Here is a 14,038-nt window from a genome sequence, read left to right on the forward strand (position 1 = left end):
GTAATAAACCCAGGCCAACCCAACCCCACCCCTGGAATAGCAGGTCTTGGAAAAGCCGGTTACGCCGGCGCCGCGCTGGGGCCGTGTCGTCACCTTGTGTGGGAGGATATTTTGGGTCCCCCCCCAAAAGGAAGCACGGCCGTTGCTGTTAGGATGCGGCTCCAGGGCTGAAATTGGGCTCGAAATTGGGCTCAAAATTGGACTTCTGCAAGAGCTGCGGGGTCACTGGGCAGGACGGCCACTGTCTGCTCGCTGTGGTGGCTTTTCCGAATTGAATGAAACTCTTTTGCTTCGTTCCCAAGTCAGGTGATGTCCCCAGGGACCCGGCTCTGACTAGCATAGGATGAAACCCCCACCACATTTTCACTCCCCAGCAAACCCCGCTGCACTGGAACAAGTGCCAGGAGAAGGAACAGGCAGGGAGAGAGACGAGTCTGGGGGTGGAGAGATGCAAAGATCAAACCAGCAGCGATTTCAAAATAAAATCCGACAGCCCAGGGAAAACACGGCATGTCCTTGCCGAGACTATCATTTATGCCAATTAAAAAAAAAAAAAAATTGGCATGGCACGAAGGGAGCTGCGTGGTATTTCCTGAAAAGGGCGTGGGGAGCATCCTTGGAAAGCCTTCCCTGCACAATATGCTTGCTGTTTCCAGAAAAATAAAGTTTGCTGTGACCCACCTGTCCCCGAAAAGCAGCTATTTAGGGCAGTACATGGTCAGCCTGGAGTCAGTGGCTGGGTCTGTCCTGACTGCAGAGTGGCTGGCACCTTCACCAGGCTCTGGGGTTTGGCTATTTACCTGCAGGTCTTTAACTGCTGCAAAATACCTTGGGGAAAAAAAAATGCAGGAGAGCTACCAAAGCACCCAGCACTCCCAATTTAAGGTGTTTCCCCCCCAGCTTTTGGCTGGTGGCCATTAAATCCCCCACCTGCCAGCCCCCAGAGCCTTGCCTGGCAGTGCCAAGACAGGCCAGGAGAGGGTCAGGAGGGGATTGTCTTCTTCACCACCTCAGCTTTTGGGGGCATTTTGGCCTCAGTTGGGAATTTGGGGGTTCAGAGCTCAGCTTTGGTGTTTGCTGGAGAGACAGCTGTGGGAGCGATGGGTGGATGCATCCCCGCAGGGCTGTGGAGGGGCTCTGCTGCCTTTCCCTTGGGAAGGGACAGTTGTTGGCAGGAAAGGGGGTGTCCTGCGGGTTAGTGTCACACATGTCCCCGCATCCCCTGGAAAGTCAGGGCCAGGACTCACTCCCCATCCCAGCGACAGGGTGTGCTCGGGGCTCACCAAGGGCGTTCCTGGAGGTTTCAGCAGCGTAACAAGACTTGCCAAAGCCTGATCTCCAAGAGAGGTTACCTTTGGCATGGTATTTCAAAGGGGGAGCATGGAAAACAAACACAAACCCACAGCTTGGGTGGGTTTTTTTCGCCTGAGCTCTGCTCAGAAGCTGCAGCCAGGCAGTAATTTGGGTGATCAGATCAGCTCCAGCGTTTTCTGGCCAGATGCGATGCTAAAGAGAAGCAGCTCCACCTAGGCAGGCTCTGGTGCTAAAGCAGAGCTGACCTCGACACCAGTTCAACCACCGACCATCTGTGCCGGGGACTGCACCAGCAGCATCTGCTTCAACCTGCAGCCAGGCTTTGAACCAACACCAAGGTCCCAAGTCTTGGAGCCAGTTTGGGGCTGAGAATTCAAAGTTTCCCCTTTGCACATTTAAAAAAATCTCCGATGTTTATTTTCTTTCCTGATGAGGCTGGAAAATTGGGGGTGAAAAAGCCTGTTTTCAGCAAATTTCCCTCTGCATCCTGCAAAGGCACCCCAAGACCCATGGCAGGGGGAAATCCTGCAAGAAACAAAACTCTACAGCAATAAAAACACATTCCAGGTGGAAAAAGACTCTTAAAAAAAAAAAAAAGCAAAGTCAAAGCAGGGTTTTATGGAGACCTGGATGTGCCTGGATTAGTCCCATAAAAACCAGCATCAGCCGCTGGTGGGGAATATCGGTTTCCCCGCAGGAGGCAGCAGGAGGGACGCTAACCTGGTCTCATTTCGAAAGCTGCTTATTAGCCCTCATCAAACATAATTACACTTCAAACCCAAATGAGATGCCCAACTGAATTTTAAATACACATTAATGTTTTTAAACGGGGAGGGGGGAAACATTTATTGAATCCCAGCCAGGCTTTAAGTGTTAAAATAGACACTGCTAATAGCTCCAAGAAGGGGGAGGGCTGCAGCTTCATTGCAGCTTTGCCAATTAAATACTTATTACTGACCAATTAAGCAGAAATCAACCTGGTTTTAAGCGATATCCAATTAAGCAGGTCCTGTGGATCAGCCTCAGTTGTTAACAGGGGGAAGGAAACACCTTCCCCCTGCCAGCCTCCCTGGGATGCTCAGACCGGGCAAGGTTTCTGCCTACCCTGCCTGTGAAAGATCCCTTTTACTTTCAGCACTGCCACTGTCCTTGGGGAAATGCACTCCAAGGACCAGCCTGGGCACAACAAAACCTTTCGGAACTAGGAAGGAAATGGAAAAGAAATGAAGGAAAAGGGGGAAATCAGCCACATGCAGAGGGTGGCTTCTCCCCGCCCAGCTCGGCAGGTTGCTGCTGCCCGGCACACGTGGGGCCATGCCCGTTTGCAGGCTTTTCCAAATATTATCCCAATATTTTCTTTCAGTTCCCAGATAAATAGGCCTCTTGAGCAGGTTTTAAGCCTGCTCTGTTCCAACATTTTCTTTAAAGCAGCAGAGGAAACATTTGGGTTATGCTGAGCTGCTGATTCCCACTTTCAGGGCTGAGCTGCAAGGGGCTTTCCAAGACAAAACAGGGGCAGTGTTGGGTTTTTTCCTTGTTTCATTGGGAGATATAAAGGGTGCCACATCGCCCCTTAATCTTCTTTTCTTTCTGCCTCCAATCCCAAGCTGTGGTCCATCTTTCCCTTGCTTTCCTGTGAACTTCACAGATTTATAAGCATGTTTCTGGCTTTCCAGCTCCACTTTGCAGGGAGAGGGCACTTTGCAGCCTCTAGCCACGATGCACTTCCTCCACAGCAGTAATCGGTGTCTGAAGTTGAATAACACAAATAAAACCCTCAACCACCCCTTGAAATGGTAATCCAAAGGTAATCTTGCCTTGCAGTTACTTGTTACTTTTGTTCTGGCATCTCCACTGAGCTCTGAATTTTCTGCTGTGGCTGGGATGAGAGGGAGGAGGTTTTCAAGCCTGGTGGGACATGACTCGTGGCCACCAACCTGCTCCCAGCCTGGTTTGTCACTGCAAGTGGCAGAAGACATGCAATGGCCAGCACCAGGCCAAGTGGCACAGCTGGCCATGATGTCCTACAGCACCCCATGGGTGGGTGGGAGCACGCCCCTCTGCAAAGCATTCCCCCACCGAGCATCCCCTGAACTGTGGGGAAGCCCCAGGGGAGCCTGCATCCCTCCTGTGGGGCCCAGGTGGCAAAGCCACCGCACCCGAGGGAGCCACGGGAAGTGCCCATGCAACAGCCTGGGGGTGATAGAGTCAGAGAAAAGATAGAAAAGGATAAAAATGAGCCAAATTTGGGAAAATTTTAGTGCAAGAGTGACTACATCAATAAGACTTTCCAAGGGCTGAATGAAACAACTTGCAGAGGCTCCTTCCAACCAAAATTATTCTGGATGGAGGATGTTGCAAGCCCAGGGAGCCCAGGGTGGGTGAGCAGGGGCGACCGCACACTGCCTCATCCCAGGTGAGGAGTAGGTACCACCAGATGATGCCGGGTGGCTCAGCCAGACCAAGGTAGGTGGCCTTTGTGCAGCGCCTGGGATGGAGCCCTCGGCCATGTGGACATGGTGGGTGCAAAACCATACATGGCTCTGGGGAGAAACAGGGTGAAGAAGTGGAAGGAAAATTAAAGACTGTTGTGGCTCCGGGAGTCCCCAGTGGGTGGCAGGAGGGTGAGGGGAGAGTTGGTATGGGGGGGGCATCACTGAAGGCTTTGCTTGGCCTCATATTCTGTCCTACAACTGGTCCTTACTGGGCTGGGGGGCCGAGGGAGGTGATGCTCTCCATCTGCTGGGACACGTGGGGATGATGGTGACGTGTCCTTGGAAATGCCACCTGAGATATGCAGAAGCATCCCTGGAGGTACGCCCAAAGGGGTCCAGCCCCGGTGCTGGGACAAGCTCAGTGGCTGGGGGCAGGTTCCTTGTCCCCAGCTGGGTTCCCGGTGCTGGAGAGGGGGGAGCATGCCCTTTTCCAGGGCTGCAGGATGAGGCACAAAGAGGCAAAGAGCCCCAAGGCCATGGGGCCCCGTGGTTGTCCCTGCCCATGCCTGACCTCTGGAGTGGCACAGGGGCTGCCTCAGCACGTTTCCTTCCACCGTTCATTTACCCCGGAGCATCCCTCAAGACCAGGGCAAGAAAATCCCCTCGCAGGGCCGTGCCACGGGTGTCCGAGGGCATCGAGGAGGTGCCGCGGCACCCTGACCAACCCTGCCTGCACCCCGACACCCGCCGAGGCAGCCTGTGCGCCGGGCCGGCACTAGGTGGGGATGGCATTACACAGCCGCGCTGCCGCAACCTGCACCCGGCTGCGCCGGGGAGGAAGGCCGGGAGGAAGGCCAAGGCGTGGGCTGCAGCCAGGGGGGAGAGCGGGGTCTCAGGGGTGCAGAGGACTGATGAGTTGGGCTGAAAGGGACGGAGGGAAAGGCTGCCGGGGAGAGATGAGGTGCGGGATGCAGGTGACGGCATGGCATGGAGGCAGCGTGGCAGGGATCTGGGCAGCAGCGTGGCAGGGATGCAGGCAGCAGCATGGCAGGGATGCGGGCAGCAGTGTGCCAGGGATGCAGGCAGCAGCATGGCAGGGATGCAGGCAGCAGTGTGCCAGGGATGCAGGCAGTAGCATGGCAGGGATGCTGGAGGCAGTGTGGCAGGGATGCAGGCAGCAGCATGGCAGGGATGCGGGCAGCAGTGTGCCAGGGATGCAGGCAGCAGCATGGCAGGGATGCAGGCAGCAGTGTGCCAGGGATGCAGGCAGTAGCATGGCAGGGATGCTGGAGGCAGTGTGGCAGGGATGCAGGCAGCAGCGTGGCAGGGATGCTGGCGGCAGCGTGGCAGGGATGTGGGCAGCAGCATGGCAGGGATGCTGGAGGCAGCGTGTCAAGGATGCGGGCAGCAGCATGGCAGGGATGCAGGCAGCAGTGTGGCAGAGATGTGGGCAGCAGCGTGGCAGGGATGCAGGCAGCAGTGTGCCAGGGATGCAGGCAGTAGCATGGCAGGGATGCTGGAGGCAGTGTGGCAGGGATGCAGGCAGCAGCGTGGCAGGGATGCTGGCGGCAGCGTGGCAGGGATGTGGGCAGCAGCATGGCAGGGATGCTGGAGGCAGCGTGTCAAGGATGCGGGCAGCAGCATGGCAGGGATGCAGGCAGCAGTGTGGCAGAGATGTGGGCAGCAGCGTGGCAGGGATGCTGGAGGCAGCACTGTCAGGCTGCTGAGATGGGTGTTATTGCAAAGGCTGAGGCTGTCAGAAAGTCTGACCATCCTCTTTGCCCCTCTCAGGCTCATAAATGTCCCAAGCCGGGGCAGTATTGCTTTGTCTGCCCCTGCTCCAGCCAGTGCAGGCAAGGCAGTGCACAAATGCATCCCTGGGGGGGGTTGCACTGACCCCCCCCCGACCTGCCCTTGCAGGAAAGTGCTTCCCCTGGCACATGCTTGCCAAAGAATGGCGTGGGGTGAGCACCAGGCACTCGGTTTGGCTCAGCCCGAGCTTCGCCAGATGCTGCAGCACATGGGTCCTACAAGCGGGGGGGGTGGCAAAAAGTATTTGAAATTGTGGTGATTTGTCCTGCTGAATGGGACTGTTTGCCCTCCCAAAGAGCCTTGCTGGAAGGGGATGCGGCCCTGGCTCTGGGTCTGCTGGTGCCACGCAGATATCAGCCCCAAACAGCACTGGGAGGGATTCACACACCCAAAGGAATCCCAGGGAGAAATGCTATAAAAAGAGGAAAATACTCCTTTTTTCTCATCCAGGCTGCAGAAAGGCATTAGCAAATGTCATTTCACTTCCCAGGCCAGTGTCCCTGAGCCTGTACTTCCAGGGGATGCAAATGACCATATGTCACCTGAAAAGGGGTAAAAGTAAAATAAATAGCACAATTCCACATAGGGCAGAAACGAATTTGTGAAGTTCACAGCCTGGAGGAGTCGCATATGAGCACATTGCAACCTTTTCCCTGAAATATGGCTGGAGCCAGCTGATGGCTCCCATGGGCCTGATCCTGCCCAAGGGTCCTGCTCTTCAGCTCCCCACACCATGGGCTCGGTGGGCATTCTGGGTCTGATTGGGGCAGATGTGGGCCCTTCGGTGTTGCCTCACCGATATCTCCTGGGGCCGAGGCATTTCCCTGGAGAGAGCCTGAGGGGATTTGTTTTATATTTGAAGGTATCAGTGCCCCTCGAGGAGATCCTGTCTGCCATTCTATCCTCCTCGTCGTCACAACCAAGGGACGAAGGCAAGGAATGGGCTTGTCCCACCCCGCTGGCCCTCGTTCAGAAGAGACTGCAGCACCGAGGCTGCTGTTAGCCAGGAGAGCCCAGCCCAGCCACAGAGCTAATGAGTTTCCATGTTTATTACCGGCATTAATTACATTCTGCAGTTTCAAAAGGGAAACATTTCCCATGAGTGCTTCTCAGCCAGACCTTCTCCTGGGCCTACAGCTTGTTTCGTCCATGCGCCTGTGCTGGATTCTCATTACGGTGAGACACCAGCACGGCTGCAAGCTGGGCAGCTGGCCACGAAGCTCCTGGCCTCACTGGAAAGGCTGGGAGGTGGCGGCAGCACAGGGATAGGAATTCAAAGTGCTCGTGGTCCCAGTGCTGCCTTGACACAGGGTTAAGGCTGGATGAACACATGGCAGGAGGAAAACCCCATCACAGGGGAGCATTTCGCACTCCCTGCTTTGCCTTGGCTGCTCAGCCACAGGCAATACCTCCAAAACCTCTCTTGGACACGATGAGCCAACACGATAAAACCTTCATGTGAAAAAGTTTAATTCCCAGCACTCACTGTAAATCCCTCGGAATTCACTTGATCCAATCCTACCTCCTGAGTCTCTACGAAAAGGCTCAGCTCGCGTCCACCACCTCTGCATGAGGCTTCTTCAGGGAGAGCATCGCCCCGAAGCCTGGGTCCAGGAGCCACAGGATTTTCCCAGCCTTCTGCAGGGACCTGAGCACCGGCAGCAGGGACCGAGGATGCTCTAGGCCATCAGCATCCTCAGGGAAACCTGGAGGCAGCTTTGACAAGGCACAGACTATTTACAGATTTCAGGCAAATTTGGAAAATATTTGGGTGTTAAAAAAAAGAAGCTGGCCTGGATATGCCAAAACATTTCTTCTGTGGTTCCCAAAATGAAGCACCGCAGAAATACCCAACCTCTGTTCTTGAAGATTTTTCAGGAACCGTGGAGTTTTACCCTCTATTTGGAAATGTTTTTTTTTTTCTTTTTTTTTTTTTTAAGTTTTAGAAGGGGTTTAACGATCTGCAAACACAAACTTTGCATTTCATGTTAAACTGACTGTTCTGGGGTGATCTAAAACCGGAACGTTTTGGGCATTTTTTTTGTTTTTAAATCAGGCCATTTCAGTATAATCTGAATTTATTTTCCCCCCCTTCCCTCCCCCTTATATTTCCCAGATAAGCCACTAAATGACAAGTCCCTTTTTTCACCCCACAGCGCACGACCTTTCCAGGCCATCCCATGTGCTCAGCTACAGGACAAACCAAACCTGATCCAAACGAGCTTCCCACGGTGCTCCCTGCAAACCCAGCCACAAATAACCAACTGCATTGCTGCCAAATTCATGTGCCAGCATCAATTTCCAGCTCAATCCGTGTACCAGCATCATCATCATCAACTGGGCAGCGGGCAACATTCCTTGAGCTGCCTCAAGGAAGCCGGAGCATTGCCCTGATCTGCTACTGCATTTGAGATGCATCTGCCCTGACTTATTACTGCAAATTTCTTGGACCTGGGGCATCGCTGCCCGAGCCTGCTCCCACCATGGAGCTAAACACACTGACTTAGTGGTCCAGCTAAAATTAAGCATCCAAAAGCCAGAGCTGGGATGCTGCAGCTCGGATTGCATATAACTGTAGAAAGAGGAAAAAAAAATATACAATGGCCACAAACTGTTTGCATTTTGAAATTGAAACGTTTACTTCCTCTGGTATTTTTGCAACAGCGCTGAAGGCAGCACAGGCAATGGTCGCGGCCAGGGGCCATTGAGGCTTCGAGTGGCTTGTGTGAAAACACTTTTTGCCACAGAGAGGTCCCTTGGGGTTTTTTCGTGACACGCAGTAACTTAAAGAACTGCATTTGGATGGTATCAGTGAAAGGGCCTCTGTATTTCGCTTCCAGCACACATGATTTTTGCATCATTGGCCTCAGCCGGCTGCACATGGAGCGGCACAATCATAGAATCACAGAATCATTAAGGTTGGAAAAGACCTCTAGGATCATCAAGTCCAACAAGGTGGGGTCCCCCTGCTTGGCCACGTGCCTTTCAAGCGACCCCAAAATCTATCCTATATGAAAGCAACCTCAAACATAAATTTACACAAAAAGAGCATCTCTATACGTTTGACAGTTCGAAAGCCCCCACACAGGGGTGAGCTGCAAGGGTACACCGGGAAACTGTGGTTGGGCATGTGCCAGAAGCACCACATCCCTCCACAGCAGGGAGGTTTTGGAGATGAGCAGGTTTCTTGGCTGATATTGTCCACATCAAGTCTTCTGGGGAAGAAACAGGAGAGGTCAGAGGGCTGCAGGGATGGAGAGTTGCCCACTTTGTGGGTCAATCCCCCGAAATTATAGGGTGAGCCTTAAACTGACCTGGTGTTCGACCCAGGAGTCCAGCTCCAGCCCTGAAGCCTCACATTAGTTGCTGAAAGCATCTCTCTAGCCCCGGGGCAACAGCTCTGCTCCCTCCCCTCCCTGCTGCAGAGGGCTCAGAGGCACCAGCTCCCTCCTGTGCCTGGGTGTCCCCAGGGAGGGGACATGGACCCATCAGGTCAGTGATCAGGTCCCAGCACCTCGGATCAAACTCCCCAGACCTCACCCTTTCCCAAGCCATGGCAGCACCCACAGAGGATTAAAGCCCTCCTAATTTCCAGTCTCCATTTATTCCTGTCCACTTTTAGTCTCATTTGTTCTGGTGCCAACATTGTCTTTCAGCTTAAATAACTTCCCCTTTCCTGGTGTTTCCCTCCTCAAGGCGCCAGTGAGCATCTTGTCTCCCAGCCTTGGTCTGGCACACCTGAACTGCACACATCAGGAGAGGGGATTTTCCTTTCCTTAGATGAGGATCTAAGAAAATACAATACCAGCAGCTGCAACTGCGCAGAGCCGACCAGGCTGAGCAGCCCCAGCCCTGTGGAGCTCAAAACCTGTTGAAAGCACCAGCCGGGGCTGGATTCATCAACCGATGCTGCTCAGCTGGAGCCACTCTGCCACCGCAGGGACCTTGATGCGCTCCACCACCTACCCGCCTCCATTCGAGCAAGGTGACATTTTGGAAGCGCACAGTCAGCTCACCAGGAAACGTGATTTTGGAAACCCCCCAAAAGAGTGGCAGTGGCAGGGTCAGCCTGTCTCAACCATTGGGCTTTCCTCTGGGCACAGGGCAGAGCACCAGGAGCCCCATGGAAGCTGGTGGGGAGGTGGTGGTTCAGCTGGAGACTCCTGCCTGGACACAAGGAGCTGGTGGCACCAAGGCGGGCTGAGCACAATGAGAAGGACCCAGGGATGAAGGCAGGGACCAGGGATGGAGGAGGACCCTGCAGAAGGGATAAGGCAGGGAGGTGGCCCGGGGCTACTGTCCACCCTGTGGCATGGCAGGAGAACATCTGGCATGTCAGAGCCGGAGACCCCAGCACAGGATCCAGGTGGCACCCAAATAACCAAGGCTAGGAACTAATGAGCTGGGATTAAGCCTTGGGCCCAAGCGGTGCCGGGAAAGACAGGAGCGAGAGGGGAGGCCAGGAAAGAGCATTCTGTGACCCCAAAATAAGGTGAGCAGTGAGAAGCAACTGCTGAGGCTCCTTTTTACACCCAATTTCAGGGAGGTGGTCTCACTAACTCACTCAGTGCACTGACCACAGCCATGTTCAGGTTTTTGTTTTTTCCTAAGGAAAAAAAAAGCCCAAATCCTGCAGCACATCTGTCAAAATCCACGTTCGCAGCAGAAATGGTGGCTCAGATTCTGCCACTGGGGTCCATGCCCTCAAGCCAGGGGGGAAAGGAAGGCGGCATTGCTAGGACAGGAGCATAAATCAGAATATTGATTTAAACATAACTATTGATTTAACCCCTCCTGCTGCTTCCCTGCATTCCCCACGCGCTCATCCAAATGACAGAGAACATCGTTTTAGACAAACTCCATCGTTGCTTGCTGTGGAAGCCATCGGTCCCCAAAGCCCACGGGTCCCTGCGTGCTCAGGGATGGGTGGCATGTCCCCAGTTGTTCCCCTGCCAGCATGCATAGGCAGCACCTGCCAGCCTCAGAGGCGGTGCTGGGCACAACTGGGAGCAGGATTTGGCCCTGGGAATGGGGCAGGGTGGTAGGTAGGGATGGCAGAGTTGGGATGGCCAGGGATGGCCCCAAGATCAAGAGCATGCGCGGCAGCATCACTTTACCTGAGGTCATCAGTACCGCCGGTGCTGATTACATCTACCCGAGGGCTTGTTTCCTGCCATAGCAAACAAAATCAGGTTCTGAGAGTATTATTGCGTATATATCTATATATATATTTATATATATCTCCCTGCAGCTCCAGGAGGACCCTGCAGGCTGCATGCATTGCATAGAGGAAAGGGGGTGGCTGCGATGCACACAGAGATGCTGCCTTATCTTAAACTCACCCAGAAAAATCCCCTCAGCACCTCTGGGGCTGCAGCTTTCCTGCCTTGAAGCAGTGTGTGCAGGGCAGAGGTGTTTTGGGGAATCCCCCTGCTTAGATGGAGCGGGAACCGGTGGGACATCAGGGCCGAGGCGTGAGAAGCGATCCCTCCCAAATGCAGCCCAGCTTGAAAACCTGCCAAGCACTAACACTAACAGTCAGTGTGTTTATATCGCACCTTCCTGCCGGAGTAGCAGAGCGGGGGCTATTTTTGGCAGATTTTGTCACTGCTGGAGGCATCGGTGAAGGCCAGGAATGGCACAGAGCTGTTGGGAAGCCCCAGAGGCAACTGCCCCAGGCGTGGGGTGAGGTGGGGAGGGACGTGGGAAGGTGCTCTGAGCCCATTAACACAGGGACTGGGTTTAGCCTGCAGGACATGGGGCACATCCCTGGCTTTGAAAGACCTGGGGATTAAAAGCAGCTTGGACCAGGATAGCCTGTCCAGGCCACCTTCTATCCCAGCCCCATGCTGCTCCCCTTCATCCTGTGCAGGAACAGAGCAGGAGAGCCGCCCTAAGCCCTCGCCCACCAGGTGCTTCCCCCTTCCCACCCATCCTACCCATGCACAGATGTGGCCATCACCTGGACACCAGCAGCAATGTTCCAGCATCATTGGGCACCTCTTCCAGCCTCACCCGCTGCCTTTCGGCAGGGCTTACTGCTAACAGCGAGTTAAAAACAGAAATGAAGAAGAAAGAACAAAGCGGCATTGCTCATTGCCTACTTGCCATCATGCCACAGGGCTTGGCTACAATCCTTCAACTCACTGTCGCCTTTAAGATAATTTAAACCATCCATCTTCCCCATTTTGCCCCAGCAAGTGACCTCCTTGCCCACCGTTTTGGATTTGCTTTGTCCCTCCTGTGAGCCTAGGCTGCGGTTGCTGGCCTGCGGTGGCACATCCAGACGTCCTCTGCACCAAGGACTGCTTTTCCTTTCAAAATCAGCAAGATCAGCAATGAGAGCACATGAGTTCTTGCAAGCACTTGCAGGCCAATGGCTTTGGCAGATACCTGGGTCTTTTCTTCCAAGCATATAACTAAAACACAGAGCACAAGTGGCACAAAATCCCGGGTTTAATTTGGGCAGAGCTCGGACTCTTATCAGCCAGGAGGAAAACAGGTAAAACCAGGACCAGGAGCTTGGCAGGTCAGGAGCTACTGGCCAAACCCCAAACCAGGCGTGCTAACTCCAACTGCCCCACTGCAGCAGAGACCGTGGCTGGAAGCACCATCTTTTCACATGGCTTGTCCATAAAACCCAAGTTTCAAGCCCAGAAAGCAGGTGGGGAGGTGAGGAGAGCCTTCCTTCCACACTAGCCCCATGTCTGTGGTCTCACATCTCCTCCAGCCTTTGCTGCTCCTAATTCTCAGTGCATCATCTGAGGATGGGGCCACCTGAAAATTTCTTGTCTAGCACAGGTAGATTGCACTCCACCTGAGAAGTGCTTTATCCTCACGAACACGTGGTGAGGGGAAGGCACCATGAGCTCTACTTGGCATCAAGAGCCTGAATTCAGCCCTACCCTTGAGTGTCCATTAAGACCCTGCACTTTCTCAGGGTCTCTTTATTTTAACCCCAACTGAACAGATTAAATTAAGAACAGCCACATTAATTTCATGCATGCATTAATTTAATGCCATGCATGTGAAGGGGCTGAGGATTTCTCCTCCAGCTGAGGGCAGGAGCCCCACAGCTGCCTTGAGCCCAGCACTGGCTCCCAGCGTTGCCAGCATGTCCACCTCCTCCTCCCCACTGCCAAGCAGATAACAGGGTAATTGTGATAATGAGCCTCTGCCCTCCCAGCCCTTCCCAAAGCACTTAATGAAGCCAGGCACTAATGAACTAGGCTTCACGGCGCCCTGGAGATGGGTTATTGCCACTTGAAGCAGAGAGAAACCAAGGCGGGAGCAGGTGGAGTGGCTGACCCTGGTGATGAGGTACCTCGGGCTGGATGCAGGAGCTGGAGCTGCCTGCCTGGAGCAGGGAAAGGATGGCAGGTAGACGTGATGGTGACCACAGCTCTCTCAAGTGGTGCCTGTGGCTGGAGGGATGGGCTTGCCAACATTTGGGAGGGCAGGGGGGACTCCCCTCCCATCCTGGTCCCAGCTCAAACCTGAGCTGCTTTGAGATAGCCATGCCTCTGTGCCTGGAGCTCCCGACACCCGGCTTCCTGGCATTGCCCCCCTCCTCTGCTTCCTGCTCCCTGAGTTTTACAAGACCCCAAATGCAGCCACAGAGGCTCAGAGCAGGAAGACTCACAGGTCCCCTTGCAAACGAACTTCCTCGGTTTTGTGACTCACCAGCCCAACCTCCTCCGTGTCACTCATGACTCTGTTTCACTTTGCCAGAGCAGCATTGTGCTACTTCTTATCAACAAAGAAGACAACAGTCTGGCAGCGCACCCCACCCTGAAGGGACAGCCTGGCCCCACTGCAGACGCGTGCCCGACACCTCTCGCCACAGCATTTTTGGACCAGCCTCCATGTTCTCGTGCAATGAGCATCCTCTCTTTATTCCTCTTGCAGACGACAGGTCCCCCCGCAGCAGCTGCTCCTGCCGGCAGGGTCACGGTGCCTTTTTCCAGGTCTGCCTGCAAGGATGAAGGCAGCCAATAAATCACAAGGATGCAGCCCCTGCATTGCATGCTTTTCCAACACACACTTCCTCACATGCACATTGACAGCATGCTAAAAATATTCTTTGCTTTTTCACCGATTAAAATTTTCCAGGAGAGTTGGAACCAGAGCCCACACCCTATCTGTAAACCAGTGGTTTTCCCTCAACCCCAGCCCTGCTGGGAAAACAGAAAATACTGAACAACATTTCTGGTACTTTGGGGTTTTTTTTTTAGTCATTTTAAAAGCCTGGCTAAAATATCACCTTTTTCAATAATTCATTACATGATGGCTGGCACTGTCCCACAGCCAAGCTCGGCACCGCCGCACCAGTCACGCACCCACTGGAAAAGCCTGTGGCTGAGCTGGGATGCTCCCACTCCCCACTCAAAGTCCCATTTTGATGCTGGGAAAATTAAAAAAAGAAAATACATTCTTAAACCAGCTTGCACCTGGTGTTAGGCAGCAGAGAGCTAATC

This window comes from Phalacrocorax aristotelis, chromosome 7, assembly GCF_949628215.1.
Source record: "Phalacrocorax aristotelis chromosome 7, bGulAri2.1, whole genome shotgun sequence".
NCBI lineage: Eukaryota > Metazoa > Chordata > Aves > Suliformes > Phalacrocoracidae > Phalacrocorax > Phalacrocorax aristotelis.